Source organism: Topomyia yanbarensis, chromosome 2 (genome assembly GCF_030247195.1).
Source record: "Topomyia yanbarensis strain Yona2022 chromosome 2, ASM3024719v1, whole genome shotgun sequence".
Classification (NCBI taxonomy): domain Eukaryota; kingdom Metazoa; phylum Arthropoda; class Insecta; order Diptera; family Culicidae; genus Topomyia; species Topomyia yanbarensis.
The window spans coordinates 207867881-207880508 of record NC_080671.1 but is presented as its reverse complement, the minus strand read 5'-3'; the positions used below and the strand labels follow the sequence as shown (position 1 = coordinate 207880508).

At 40.8% G+C, this 12628-nt stretch overlaps 2 pseudogenes; one reads left to right on the top strand and one right to left on the bottom strand.

Moving 5' to 3' along the window:
* The first annotated feature begins 4803 nt into the window (after window positions 1-4803).
* On the top strand, window positions 4804-10216 carry LOC131680005 (PAN2-PAN3 deadenylation complex catalytic subunit PAN2-like; annotated as a pseudogene).
* Window positions 10217-10908: 692 nt separating this feature from the next.
* On the bottom strand, window positions 10909-12302 carry LOC131680004 (sodium-dependent phosphate transporter 1-B-like; annotated as a pseudogene).
* Between the last annotated feature and the right edge of the window lie 326 nt (window positions 12303-12628).

Sequence of the window (12628 nt, the reverse complement as noted above, 5' to 3'; positions counted from 1 at the left end):
TTTTATTGTAATTTACGCCCACTCCCACAAACCGACCAAGTAGGCATCACTGGCTTCATTACGGCTGAGTTTTGTAAGCGTAGCTCGACTTTGAAGTAATACACAACCTTACGAACCAGACGCTGGAATGTTAGCCAGCGGATTAGTTGCTCCGTTGCCCTTTAGTTGGGGCGAAATACTAGTATGGCGATAGTTCCTGATCGGTAGTTGGTTGCGATGGGCCACCAGTAGCTGGGGCACTTTTGCGGACCGTAATCATCGCCAACTGCTTTCCTCCGGTGGACTGGCTGCTTGCTAGTGCTTGAACGAATACGAATGATGAGAAAAACCAACCGACCAATATTCATATATGAAAACACGAGAAAGCACTACTATCGCTCTCCCGCTCGTTTTCGTGCCATTCCTGTGCCTTTCCTTTCCGTTCGGCTACCAATACTAGCATAACCAAAACGAATATTCTGTCTTTCCATCGCCTTCAATCTAGTGGCCAGTGCTAGCAAACTTGCATGTTCAGTTTTTCAATAACAACATTCCAACAATATTTTCAAAGAATGTTGCAGATTTGAAAAGAAGGAAGGAGAAGATTTTCGCAAATTTAAATTCTTTTGTCTTATTTGTTAGCGCTGATAAAGGCTATTTAGTTTTCTTCTAGCATGGAGCTGCACAAACAAATCGATTTATGCAGTTAATCAACGGAGGCTGCCAAAAAGTTCGAATAAAAGCATGCGACTAGTGTACTTTGCACGTTCTATATTTTATCAATACTAGAGAGGAACAATAAAATAATTCAAATTGTTATAGCGACATGCAATTGTGGCAACACTGGCCATGAGATGGTGGGGGAACACGCACATTCGTTTTAGTTATGATGGTAGTAGCAGCAGAAAGGAATGGAAAAGCAGTGCACGAAAACGAGCGAGAGAGGATAATTTAAATTCTCTTTCTTTCTTTCCACACATCGTATTTCTTATATAGCTTTCTGAAAATTATTTGTTATACACCATAAAATGTAAATTTCAGTTTAACACTTATTAGAACACAATTAATTGGTCCTGTAAAGAACCGTTTATTGTTTTATTGCGGGAGCATAATTCAGACGCACTCTCCGCGGACACGGTGAGCCCGTTTAACTCTTATTAGAACACAGATTAGTTTCTCTGTTGCCCTTTAGTTGGGGTGAAATTCTTGCAGGGCGACAGTTCCTGATCGGGTTGCGATGAGTCACCAGTAGCTGGGGCACTTTTTCCGACCGTCGTCATCGCCAACTTCTTTCCTTCGGTGGACTGGCTGCTTGCTAGTGCTTGAACGAATACGAATGATGAGAAAAACCGACCGACCAATATTCATATATGAACACACGAGAAAGCACTACTATCGCTCTCTCGCTCGTTTTCGTGCCATTCCTGTGTCTTTCCTTTCCGTTCGGCTACCAATACTAGCATAACCAAAACGAATATTCTGTCTTTCCATCGCCTTCAATCAGTGGCCAGTGCTAGCAAACTTGCATGTTCAGTTTTTCAATAACAACATTCCAACAATATTTTCAAAGAATGTTGCAGATTTGAAAAGAAGGAAGGAGAAGATTTTCACAAATTTAAATTCTTTTGTCTTATTTGTTAGCGCTGATAAAGGCTATTTAGTTTGCTACTAGCAAGGAGCTGCACAAACAAATCGATTTATGCAGTTAATCAATGGAGGCTGCCAAAAAGTTCGAATAAAAGCATGCGACTAGTGTACTTTGCACGTTCTATATTTTATCAATACTAGAGAGGATCAATAAAATAATTCAAATTGTAATAGCGACATGCAATTGTGGCAACACTGGCCAAGAGATTGTGGGGGAACACGCACATTCGTTTTAGTTATGATGGTAGTAGCAGCAGAAAGGAATGGAAAAGCAGTGCACGAAAACGAGCGAGAGAGGATAATTTAAATTCTCTTTCTTTCTTTCCACACATCATATTTCTTATATAGCTTTCTGAAAATTATTTGTTATGCACCATAAAATGTAAATTTCAGTTTAACTCTTATTACAACACAATTAATTGGTCCTGTAAAGAACCGTTTATTGTTTTATTGCGGGAGCATAATTCAGACGCACTCCCCGCGGACACGGTGAGCCCGTTTAACTCTTATTAGAACACAGATTAGTTTCTCTGTTGCCCTTTAGTTGGGGCGAAATTCTTGCAGGGCGACAGTTCCTGATCGGGTTGCGATGAGTCACCAGTAGCTGGGGCACTTTTTCCGCCGTCGTCATCGCCAACTGCTTTCCTTCGGTGGACTGGCTGCTTGCTAGTGCTTGAACGAATACGAATGATGAGAAAAACCGACCGACAGATATTTATATAATCGCGCTAATATGCACTACTATCGCTTTCTCGCTCGTTCTCGTGCCGTGCATGAGCCTTTCCTTTCCGTCCGGCTTGTAATGGCCTAACCAAAGGAATATGCCGTCTTTCCCCCACCAACTGCTCTCGTCAAGCAACCCAATGCGAATAATCATAAAACAAACATGTAGTGGACCTATATATAAACTTTTCATTATTTTATTGCTCGGTTGGTCCACGATTTTGACGGCTCTGTGCGGAATGGGCTGAAAAATTTCACTTTTCCGAGTCGTTTTCGAAAGATTTTTCAAAACACATTTTTTTGTTATTAGTGCATGTTATACATACTTCAAATTTTAATACAGCATAGAGGAACATATTTGCAACAAATTGGCCTAAAAATCAAATCATTCTGTTTAGTATGATAAAAGTTATTAACGTTCAAAATCTGACGCGGCGCCGCAGCCGATATTTTGAAACGGGACCCCTATATTGAAACCTTAAATGTATTCTACATTAAAAAAACGCGTTTGAAGTTTTAGTACGCTTGGAGTTTACCAAAAAACGATAGGACAATTGATAATATGTACAATTAGGTATTCTGCTCGCCTTCCATTTTCTGTTATATCATTTTATTTCAATAACAAAATATCCAAATCTTAAAAATTCTACAGTGGTGTATTATGAATCGGAATTTCAAATATACCATTTTAACTGAATCCGCAAAACTTGGAACAAAAATCAGGCAAAATATAGGGCCTGTTAGTCAGGAATTAGACGGTCATGAATTTATTCACCCCTTCACTACATGCGGTGAGAAAATTGGAAAGTATTTGTTTCTATTTTGGTACCCATTTAATTCACTGATATCCCATCCATTGGGGTGCTTTTATTCCCCACTCGATTTTTTTTAAATCCTCCCAAGTTTCTTTTTGGTTCAAAACCAAAAGTCATCCGTAAGCTGTTCATATAATGATCAATTTAAATAAATTTTCCAAACATCGCGGAATCGAAAAGACTAAATCTTTAAAATGACAGTTTCGCAATCTGGTCGCTATTTTGTTTTTTTACCACAATAACCATTCAAGATAAAAAAAAAAATAAAAAAATTTCAAACAACCTTCCATGTTCTAAAGAGGTAAAATCTCTTAGAACACAGTTAGCTGCATAGCAGGTCTTCTAAAAATCAGTTTGGTCGGTGAGGTACGAGTTTTTTATTCTCCGGGAAATTGTATTCCGCGAAATGGTTTTTCCGGGAAATTATACATTGCGGGAAATAGTTTTGCGGGAAATGATACATTCCGGGAAAAGGTTTTCCGGGAAATGGCACATTCCGGGAAACGATTTTCCAGGATATGATACATTCTGGGAAATAGTTTTCCGGGAAGTGGTATTCCGGGGAATAGTATTCCGGGAAATGACGTACAACCTTTCAGACCAATAAGTGTGTTGTTTAAAGTAATAAACAATTCAGCTTTTTGTTGGTGGCTGCGTCCCCAAATGCGCACCCCACTTTGACAAATCATCCGTCCAATGTCAATTTTGACAAATCATCAGTCTTGTCAAATTTGACAAACCGTGCTTTAGATTCAATTTTTTGATCGCGGTAGGTGTTCACTTCTGCTCTCAACTAAAATTGAATGTCAAATAAAAATATTGTTTTTCAGTTGAAAAACTAAACTGATTTCGGTACGGATCCGCACAGTCAACTGTAGTCCCATTCAACAGTGGCACTCAACTCGAAATGTGGATACAGAACATCTGCTATTCAAAACTATTAGCTACTCGCTATCGGCATACAAAAATCGGTCGAATAATAAGGCAATTAATCAGTCTTATAATGTAATTGGGCGATTGTTATACTGAGGAAAACCAATCAGCGATACTCAATTTAGTCGAAACTAATAAGTCAGGAAAATTGCAACCGATTTTTCGGTAATCGCAGCTGCAGCTAACAATTGTCAATTCTTGGTGCTAAATTTTGCTACAAATTTGTATCCAAAATCAGATGCGAACAAACATTGTTTAGGTCTAGTTTTACGTACTGTATCGTAAAAGATGCTTTTCCGGGTGGTTTAAAAGCAAGTTTCATGTGCTATTATTAGTCATTTCATATGTGATGAATTTAGGTAAGAGCAGAGGTTCTAATCGCATAATTCTCTCGACACTTTCTAAAAGCTGAGAATCTGCTTGTAAATAAAGCAGGATATATGATAGCCATGAAACTCAAGGCTGATGAGACCGCTTGTCAAAATTGACACTGCTGACGAGTTGTCAAAGTTGACACTGTACAGACGGCTTGTCAAAATAGAGTGCGCATTTAAAAACGCAGCCACCAGTAAAAAGCTGAATAAATTGGATTCAATAACACATATTTTTGGTTTAAATATGCTTAATTTTTCTGCAGGTAGTGCTCTGCCAAGTGATGATATGCAGCAAAGCTACTGTTGTGTGGCTTGACCAGAGAGTCGAGGCGATGGATCCGAAGCGGCTCAAAACCGCTGAGAATCCGTCTGAAGAAGCATTGCCAAACCCGCCGTCGGATGTGCAAGCAATCCTGATATACACTTGATTGCTCGGTTTACTCAAACATATCTAGTCAAACCAATTTCATAATCGGTTCTGAGTCTTGAATTGATTCATTATGGATTTCGGCTCAGCTCAAATGAGACAACCTATTCTGACTCAGCATGTTTTGGAATCGGTTGTTGTATTTAAGCTGGAATCAATATTGAATTCATTCAGGATTCCGAATCAAATTGCGAATGGTTTGACCTGGCATGGGCTATAGCTAGTTTTAAGGACGATTCAGACGGTACCTCAGCTTCCGTCAATGTCAACGGAACGTCATCGTTCCGTCAGAATAAGTTTAATACTTTTCTTTTGTGCTCGTTCACACATGCCGTACGTCACGTTCCGTGCCGTTGATGTGTGTGACAGGCTTGTTATTTGCTCACAGAATGTGCCACAAAGAGCTAAATACACCGATTGAAAATAGAGCAGCACAAAAATACTGGATGTGCAGAACGACCGCACAAAGAGAAACTTGAAAACGAAAAAGAGTAAGATCTGGGCACCAATAGCTGCACAATTTTGTTCAAAGAGTCAATTTAAAGAGCCACTTTTTTGTGCCTCCCCTCACTGGAAAGCAGGTAGGAAGGCGAATCAAACTACAATTCATATAAAGTTTGATTGGAAGAACGTTTCAAAAATGTTTTTTTTTGTTGCTTTCTCTACTTCCGTGCGCGTGGGACCAAGATGCATACTAAAGAGCCTCTTTATTTCTACTCTTTGAGGTGTGCAGCCATGGAGTAGAATACACGTGTGGGAGCATCACACTTCGGAGTGAAGAAATTTATTGTGAAAGAGAAGAGCGGTGGTTCGCATGAAAAGTGCAAAGAGCTTTTGTTATTCTTCTCTTTATTCGCTCTGAGGTGCATAACATCCCTAGTGTGTGAATGCTTCCATTTAACTGCACGTAACTAATCTTGACGTTCCGTACCGGCAACGAAAGCCTGGTGTATCGTGTGAATCGTACTTTAAGCTGACTGAGCGGCAGCGATTTGATCTGCTGTAGAAAAAACTCTAGCAAGAGAATTGCGGAGAGAAAAATAACATTTTTGTATGCCACGGCATTGTATGGCAACACGTCCAATGTTATAACCAAATACAAATTAAATACGCCAAGGTCCCATACAAAAGGGTAATCGTTTTATGGCTCTCCGAAAACTAGATTTAATGAACCCTATACATGGATTTTGCTTGACAACTAACAAACACTGAAAAGTAATAAGAAATGGCAAAACAATTTGATAAATCCGATCAGAGCATGCCGTTCTTAAATTTAATAAATTTTTTTGTTGACATTTGTTTGTGTCTGTGCAGATTTGTGGTTCGATATCGTTTAGTGGCCAGAAGTGGTAAGTTGGGTGGTTTCTTTAAATAATCTCTTCTCGCACAATATAATCTCTTCTCGTTAGATTACGATCCGACGTTGGCAGCCGAAACTGAGATGGCAAAAGAAGCACAACAAGGATGAACCGGAAATCAGTCGCCTGTTCGGCACTCAACAAAAAACCACCCAACGTTGCCTCAACTGCAACACCGAAAGTGTTAAAAATAATATCCTGGTGTGCAATCTCCTGTATACTACCAAAACCAACAACCGACATGTCGACGGAACATTTGCGTAAATTCTGAAAAATTATATGTCGTTGAAAAAACTACACCGTCCTGGTGTGAAAAGTGCAACAAGTTCACCCCCACTAATCGAAAGAGTCGTGTGGCTGATCTGTCGAAAATTCTATCGGTTAGCTGCGGTCTGGAGACGGACAAATATCTTGAGTATCTAAAAACAAAGAAACAAATGCCGCGGCCCTCTGCCCAAGTGTCTAGCGATGGGGACTCGCGAAATGGTGCAATCGTAGATAATGGGAAAATAATTTTCCATCCGAGGTGAGATTTCTTGAACCTGAATGTTGTTACCACAGGTCCTGTAATATTTTACGTTGTTCGTCTAATCGTCTAATATTACAGAAAACTCCCACCGTCGAATGCGTCTAATCAAGGTCAGCAGAAATCATGCTTTCCGCTAGGCTTCTGAATGACATTGGATGAGAAGAATTTGAAAATTGGATAATTGAAAACTGCTTCCCGCTGTTACGAAGGTTCTGATGCTCACGAAAGCTGCAAACTAAGCGAGTTAGAGCATATTTCGTAGTAGCAACAATGTGAAATCTTCTACATTTCAGATATGCCGTTTCGAAAATCGAAAAGTATCGCTTGTCGGCGACCGTTTGCTACATCAATGACAGAACTCAGCGTAATCAGGTAGCTTTGGTGCACATTATATTGTGCGAGAAGAGATTATTTATAGAAACCACCCAACTTACCACTTCTGGCCACTAAACCGTTTGCTACATCAATGACAGAACTCAGCGTAATCAGGTAGCTTTGGTGCACATACCAAAGAGCTATCATGATCTCAAAACGGATCGAAGTGGAGGGGACTTGTACATATTCAATGATTTTAGTATTTCCCCGGTGTCCGCGCAGGAAGCGGTCTGGTTTACACTCGATTGGAAGGTTCCATGCGTTCTGTTTTATACCAGTACCGCAGTCAGGAACGAACAAGGAAAGAATAAGTAATGTTTGACTCAGTACGTAAATCAATTCACAATTGATCTGTTACCATACTCCAGGGAAAACCGAGGTGGCAAACCGTTGGGTGAAAAATAGATCTTTCAATCGGGTGACTTGGTGCCAATGTATGCTGAATTTGTTACTTTGAATCCGGAGGAGAGAGAAAACCGGTCCGATGGTAAAATGTCCACCGTAAAAACTCGTCACATGAGTGTTGCTAAGATCACGTGTATCCGCGGGCAAGGTAAAGATGAACGAGTTCCTTCGTCGATGATTACAACTCCACTCAGGAGCAGATTGTCTGACAAAATCTGACAAAATTCTTCGGAATTAAACTAGGCGATCTGGATCCCTCTCCTAGGTTGACGGGTTTGACGGTATTGCAAACATCTTCAAGCATATTTGAGCAGACACCTGCTTTAGGATGGTTATTGCATTGCGCCTCGATAGTGGTGCATCGAGGAGACCGAGAGGGCTTATGGGCCTTTTTCAAGTTTTGTGTTTTTTCATACTCTGCACCAGCCCAAACTAACAGTTACCCAGTAAACGAAATGGCGGACAGGCAGGTTAAACTAGATGCTGGCGATCGGAAGGCTATTGAAACGTTGTTCTAGGCTATCCGCCGTGACTTGCCGTTTACTGTAAAAGTAGTGTGGGTACTAAGAGCCTGTGCACACTGGCGTGGTCGATTGGCGGGTCGCCGTGGATTGACTTTTTCTGTGGGCTGTGTTTGCAGACATTGTTCAACAGCTTAACGGCAGTCTTTGTGAGCACGGCTCGCAGTGGAAGTCATTGTGTGTCGATTTATCGGTCGACCTCGGCAACGTGCACAGGCGCATTAAAAAAAATAACAGTAGAACCCTATTAGTTGTGTTGTGTTGTAATAATTGTAGTTTTTGGTACTAGTGTACAATTGTGTGCTATCCGTGTGTCTATCTGTGTATGTGGGCGTCTGAGTATTTGTGATATGTGGACCAGGGAATGGATGCAGAAGGCTTATATGATGGAATAGTGGGTGATCCTTCCTGGGATTCGTTGGTCACTTTTTACTGGTGTTCAATTCGTGCATTCGATTCGATTCATTCGGATTGGATAAATGAAGGTACGATTGATTTACCGATGCACGTCAATCATCCATTCCCGTCCAGCATAGCATGAGAAACTTCTAACGGAATTAATTGTCGTTAATGGTAAATATATAACATTTTCTGGCATTTGGACGATTCCAAGTAGTTTTATTGCATGGTACATGTGTTGTTCAATTAATATTCAATAACAGTACTAACTTTACTCTTTATTTTATTTCATTTATTCACAGAGAACAGACATCCATGATCGAACAAAAATATTTAAAAAACGTGTGTAAACATTTGAATTAATATACGAAAAACACTAGCGCCGCCACACCAACCTATCCCAACTATCCGTCAAAACGATACCGGAACCGGTTCGAAATCAGCATTTGAGCTGGAATTCATGCTGGAAGTTCGAACCGGTTCCGGACTAGTTTGACTGGGTAGAGGAATAACCGCTGTCAATTCTGTCGAACTCAGCCACAAAAAAAACATGACGACAGTACCACAGAGAACAGACATCCATGATCGAACAAAAATATTTAAAAAACGTGTGTAAACATTTGAATTAATATACGATAAACACTAGCGCCGCCACACCAACCTATCCCAACTATCCGTCAAATCCATTCCGGAACCGGTTCGAAATCCTGAATGGATTCAGTATGGAATCTTGCTCAAAGAAAACAACCGATTCCGGCTCTATCGGTTGATGCATTTGAACTGGAATTCATGCTGGAAGTCCGAACCGGTTCCGGACTAGTTTGACTGGGTAGAAGAATAACCGCTGTCAATTCTGTCGAACTCAGCCACAAAAAACATGACGGCAGTAGCGCACCTGGTTTGGATATCCAAACTACCTTCGAAACCGTTAGAGATTTTACACAAGTTGAATGCTGAAGATGGACGTCTGTTCTCTGTGACAGTAGCGCACCTGGTTTAGATATCCAAACTACCTTCGAAACCGTTAGAGATTTTACACAAGTTGAATGCTGAAGATGGACGTCTGTTCTCTGTGATTTATTTTCGATCTCATGCGTCATATTCCTCTGATGACTTCTCCGAGATAATTTAACATAAAAGGGCAACATTGCTGTCAACAATGACTATTCGCTGCCATCAGACGTCGCCAGGTTTTAGAAAAATTGAGATGTACTTTCATACTCAATTGAATCAGATAAGTAGAAACGAACAACAAACTGTAAGTAGCATATTACACATGTCTTATTTTAACATCATGCATATTTGTATTAACATATTATTTACAGGTAACACACATATCTCAACATGCAACACTTCCCATTCACACGTAAACATTCACACACGCAAATATACAAATGCTCAACAGGTGACTGGGCCAAGTGCATTAACTCGTAGGATCTATCATTTCGATGATCGCCTCGATTCTACGAAACCAGTGCACAATTAAGCTGACATAAGCTAGTCTCGTCTGGTGAATGCATGTAACCTGGAAGCCCTAGACACGACAGGACGAGACGGACAGATGACGGACTGGACTCGATGGGGCCTAGTTTAGAGTTTTAGGCATTCTTCAATGCACGGCTAGCGACCTCAAAAAAAATTAAACCAGGCGATCTGGATGCTATATTTAGCAACAAGAGACTGACGACGCTGAAAAAGTGTAAATTGTGTTTTCTAAAAACTACTGCCTAGCTACAAACTTTCAATATAAATATTTTTGTTAAATTTGCCTGCGGTTGGTCCACTGATGGCCGATCAACATATGTCAATCGTTATGTTACATTATTTATTTGACTACTTCTGCAAATTATATATTTGTCTAACATTCACCCGCACGTCTTCGCTTCGGTACTAGATCCAATAACCAAACGTGATTGTCATTCGTGACACACCAAACCAAGTTGGTTCCTACGGAAACCTGAGCGGACATCACACAAATGAAACGATGTGGCGTAGCCACATTACACAGCGACAATATTTTATTTTTTGTTAATGAGTACTATTCTATTGTTACTAAATAAGACATTGTTAATGCCTAATGTGGCTACGCCACATCGATTTTTTCTAGTGCTGTCGGACTTAAACTAGGGTTAGCCCCTATGTTTGAGTATACCGGGCAAACGAGTGGATCACAGGTTTGCTTGCGATTCCGATGATAAGTAACAAAGCAACCTCGTCCGCCGGATCCTCAACGGCTTTGCGCCGCTTCGCATCCGTGGACTCGGTTATGCGGCATAGCCGCATTAAGCTTGCTTCGCCAAAAGCCTTACTTTCGAGAGCATAATAAACATACGAGCAAGGTTAGTAGGTACAATTTATTTTCAAGCTTATTAATGAGTTATTAAAATTTTCGCTTTCCGCACCTTTTTTAAGAATCTACAACACTAAATTAGCATATTTTTAAAAGAAAAACATGTTTTCCGCTTACAAGGGAAGAAGTAGAAGTTAATCGTCTCTATGACACGACGGTCCCACAGACCTAGTGAGATACCGATGCCACCGTACAGTAGTAATGCAAGCGAAGTTTCAGGCGTTTGCAATACTGAGCCCTCCCGGTAGAGTATAAAGAGAGCAATTAGTCGTCCTATCGCGTTACGCACATCGTTACCACTGTGAGCAAAACGTCCGAACGTCGTAGTCAGTATCTGCAGGAACGAAAATAGGGCTGACACTTCCTTCTTTCATTGGATTGTGTCTGCTCTCTTCCAAACCTTCTTTACCATTAATTTAAGGAACTTTACTAGAATCCGGATACAGGGTCGTACTGATTAGTGTATGATCCAATCCAGCTGCATTTTCAATTCTGCCAATATAATTCCTGAGATCTTTGTCGGTGCCGTTCAAAGCAATATTTGGCGTCAACAGCGTGTAATCGGCTATCGTAAGAGTACTATCACTCTTGGAGCTAGTAAGAGATTTCCCATTTATCGTTGCCTGATACTCATCGATGTAGTTTAGGCTGGTTATCGCCAGATTGGTGTTATCCAGACCAATTTGGTTGGCTGAAAGTAGGGTTTTTGCTTTCTTCACAATTTTCGGATAGATCTTGTACGGATTTGGTTTGTTTTTTGATTGCATGCGGAGACGAAAGCTTCTTAATCAATCCGCTGTGCTGGTACGGAGAGGACAGTTCTACTAGTTTAGTCGTTTCGGTAACAGCTGGTAGAGTTTTTCCATCGCCTACCAAGAAAAATGGACATTTTGTTCGCCACGGACTTCCGTTTGAAGACGAATCACAATACGAAACACCGACAATGAATTCAGTGCGTGTGACTTTATTCTGATTCAGAATCTCGTTCTTCTGCCAAGGAACGACAAAACGCTGCACGAGTACAGCAATCAACAGTTTTACGGAAACACTAATAACTACCGCCATCCAAGTTGGGATGTTATCCATGTAGAGCAGCTTCCTGCACAATACTGAATACGTTAACTGCCATGTGTGGCTCCGTAAAACAGCGGCAATGATAACAGCCCAGCCTTGAGCGGGTTTCTGGCGTTCAAAATGAATCTACAAATGAACCTTGAACAACATCACGCTCATCATACCACTGAGCACGGGTCAAATGCACCACGATTCGACGATCGTTCCGAGTGTGCTACACTTGAGCCCTTGCATTCCACGGGCAACCAGACTGAAACCGGTAGTCGAACCTACGATGCTGTGCGTTCCGGAAATCGGCAGATTGAATAAAGTTGCTACCAGCAACCACAGGGCGGAACTGGCCAGCGCTGATAGGCAACCCAGATTCAACTCAACCTCGGTGCCTTTGTACATTTCACGTCAAAAATGCAAACGAATAACATCGTGAGAAAGAAAAACTTTCACGTAAATAAAAAACGAATAACAAAAATATCACTAGGATACAATAATAAACAGCTTGGCGCTCTGCGTTGCCAGTTTCAATGATAATTCATCAAAGTACACTGTCACTTTGACACTGTACCTTTCCAGGTACAGGGTAGCGTAAAACGAGTCCTCGAAAAATCATCAGAGCATTCCATATTAACATATTTGTATTTGTTATAACCCACAATATTTTTACAGTAAACCGCAAGTTACGGCGGGTAGCCTAGAACAAAGTTTCAATTGCCAGTCGACCT